Genomic DNA, 3,282 nt, shown 5'->3' on the forward strand with positions numbered 1-3,282 from the left:
TCGGATCCCTCCGCTAAATCCACCTGCGATCCCCACGACAACAGTCTACGCTGTACCTCTGCAACAGCGGGACCGCTGCCAGCGGGATCGCGAGCCTGGCCGCTTTCATCAAACACGGCCAGGCGAGAGCGGAGCACACGCAGCGAGAGCAACTCGCAGTCATGACAATCAGCCCCCTCCAGAGCTGACTGTGCATGTTCCGCTCCTAAACAAACAACACACAGATCGTGTGTATCCCTTGCTGCCAGATATCGTGGGCAGGGAGGAACATGTCTGTAATGCCGTTCGCTCGCCATAGATTTCGACTTTGACTTTGACATTTTGAATGCTTGTGGACTGACAGACAACAGTACATAGGACTGACACATACACAGAGCGCTACTGAAGAGCAGAAGCTAACTTGCGCTCAGCCGGATGCGCTTTTATACTTCCTGGTTGCTCACGTCACCCCGCTCGTGACCTCTCGCTGCTCCATTGGACTGATTTTACACGTGCTTCAGAACGCGGTCACGCAGGGGCGTTCCCAAAGCGTTTCTCGACGCAGCTCGAGTTCCTGAAGGGAACTAAAATATACTTTGATATCATTTCTATCGAAACTTGTATGTCATGTATTTAAATATATGTGTAATTACACATTTGCAATGATAAAGATGCAATTTATTACATTTAAAATATATATTTTTTTGTAAAGATATGTTTATTGGGAATATACATGTATGAAATATGCAAATACATTAAAGTTATCAACCCATTCCTTATTTTCTATTATAACAATTAACAAAAATACATTAAAAAAGAAACATAAATGACCCCCTCCCACACACACAATATGTTTGTAACATCAATAAAAATAGTTAAACATAGGTAAAATATATTAACTTTTGCTTAAAATTTAATATTATATTAAAATTTGCTTTAGTATGATAGTCAACACATACTGTACGTAAGTGTACTACTTTAAAGTACATGACAAACAATTAATAAAATAAAATATACTTTTAGGATTTGAAGTACACTACAAGTGTACATTTAATACTATTAAACACTCTTTTTCACAAAAGTTGTTTAAATGTCATCTTGACTTTGATGCACTGGTGTTTCAGGATGTTTTAGACTTTGTGAAGTTATATGATTCAGGACATGTCTGTATTTTCATGACTATTTTCTTCCTTCATTTATTAACCAAAATCTTTATGGTTGCCATATTTGTTTGGACTTATAATTTATGTAATGAAATTTGCCAATACATTGTATGACATTACAAACATGTATTACGGTTTACATCTGAGTGCAGTGAATTATATAACATGATTAAGTTCTCAACGGGTGAAAAGACTCCCATCGAGAAAAGATTAATATCAAAGACATTTCTTCTCCTCAAAATCCCTCAAATTATGATTTGGCAGCAGTGGAGACTAAGTCGCTTTATTACTTTGAAACATCAGATGCATATTTTTCTCTTTGGGACAGATTGCTGACCTGTCCCAGCACGTTCCACCTTTGTGCATTAATGAAAACAGTTGTTATTCCAATGTGTTCGGATCACCCTCGCTTTCTCTTTCTGTGATTAATGATGATATTAGTCTCTATATTGTCATTCCCGACTCACATAGCAGCAGTATCTCACCTGCGTCATTCCACAAGTTCTTCTCTTATCTGAGGTTCCCTGAAAGTCTCCAATCTTTACCATCACTAACTCATGGAGACTACGCAGGAAGAGACGAGTGTAGATGAATGCTGCAGATACGCAAAAGCACTTTACTCAAGTGCCACATATGTCTCTGAAATGACCTCAAGATGTAGAAAGACGGAGCAGTGCAGTCAACATGGAGACCTCTGAGATTCTTTATCACACTCTATGGGTGGCTGGTCTGTTGTTCCTCTTCAAGGAAATCTCGAATGGTTTCATTCCCTGCCTGAGACTAATTTGTGTCAAGTCACAGATGTGCTTTAATGTAACTGTGTGGTGTGCCATATGTTCCATGAACCCGGGTAGACAACAGAGGCGGTCACATTTCAATGATTTACGCAAACAGAGAAAGTGCCAAATGCAACATGAAGCCTATAAACACAATATAAATGCAAAGCTCTCTATTTTTGAAATGAGAGTACTTACAGGCCTTTAGTGCATGAATTATGTGTGGATCAACACTCTTACGCTCAGCAAGGTCTTTTCACAACTTAATCCCTAACATATGGCTTGAAGATAGATTGATTTTGATGACTTTCAGTTTCCTGACAATTACTCAGATTTGAGTAATGCATTTATATAAACAGCTTGTTCACGGAGTTGTTTAAAGTTAAAATGAAAGAAAAATGGTAGAAGAACATCAAGTAAGTAGCATTCAAAATCCACTTGGTGCAAAATCTGAGGGTGCATGTGGATCAGTTTGAATGGGCATGAAACTTTGGTACAGAAAGAGAGTAAGGGATGGAGTGGAGATGGATACTCTGAGAGTATCCATCTTGAGACTGTCCAACGTCTGAATTAGTCCGACTGAAACTCACTGCTAGAATTTGGAATCTCTCACTTTCTTCTTAAATGTCCAACTTCATTCTTAGTAACTATCTGCTAAAACCACAAGGAATGCAGATCTAACTTATGAGAGTCTGACTACATTGAGGTGAAAGTGTGTGTGAGAGTACAGAGATTATCTAAATATCTCAGAGGCTCTTATGTCTTTTGTTCCCTTTGTGCACTTCCCAAATCCGTCCCATGTTTATCTTCACACCCACAGGGCGGATTATCACTGTAACTAGATTGTTTTTATGAATCTGAGAAAGGCTCTTTTTCATTAGGCATTAATCTCTTTGTACTGCATGAAGGTTTTAATTTTGTTAGGTTACCCAGAAGCCACACACTGTTGATGGACGTTTGTAATATTCAACACGAAAAACATATATTCATCAAAATGATACACATGCAAAGTGACTTGAGAGCAACAAGCATTTCCTGTGAAAAGACAAATATGTACAAGGTCATGCTGCAGGATACAACTGAGAGAGAGAATGAAGAAAAGAGAGATTGTTACGTTTCATAGTGTGTCCCACGCTTCCCCCAGTCTTGTTTTCTGTGTTTTTCCCCCAAGGAGGATCAAGAGCATCACTTTTCCTACTTTCTTCTATTTCTCTTCAAACTTTATGAGCGCTGGCTGCTCCACAAAGGTCTGTCATAGCCTGGGTTATGGTGATGTCAGCTCCATTAATTAATGTCAATTAGAGGAATCTATCTCATAAAGGCTTGTCAGTCTGCAAGTCCAAACCAAAGCCGCAGCAGAATTT

The sequence above is a fragment of the Sinocyclocheilus rhinocerous genome, unplaced genomic scaffold (genome assembly GCF_001515625.1).
Source record: "Sinocyclocheilus rhinocerous isolate Xijiao unplaced genomic scaffold, SAMN03320098_v1.1 scaffold115, whole genome shotgun sequence".
NCBI classification, from domain to species: domain Eukaryota; kingdom Metazoa; phylum Chordata; class Actinopteri; order Cypriniformes; family Cyprinidae; genus Sinocyclocheilus; species Sinocyclocheilus rhinocerous.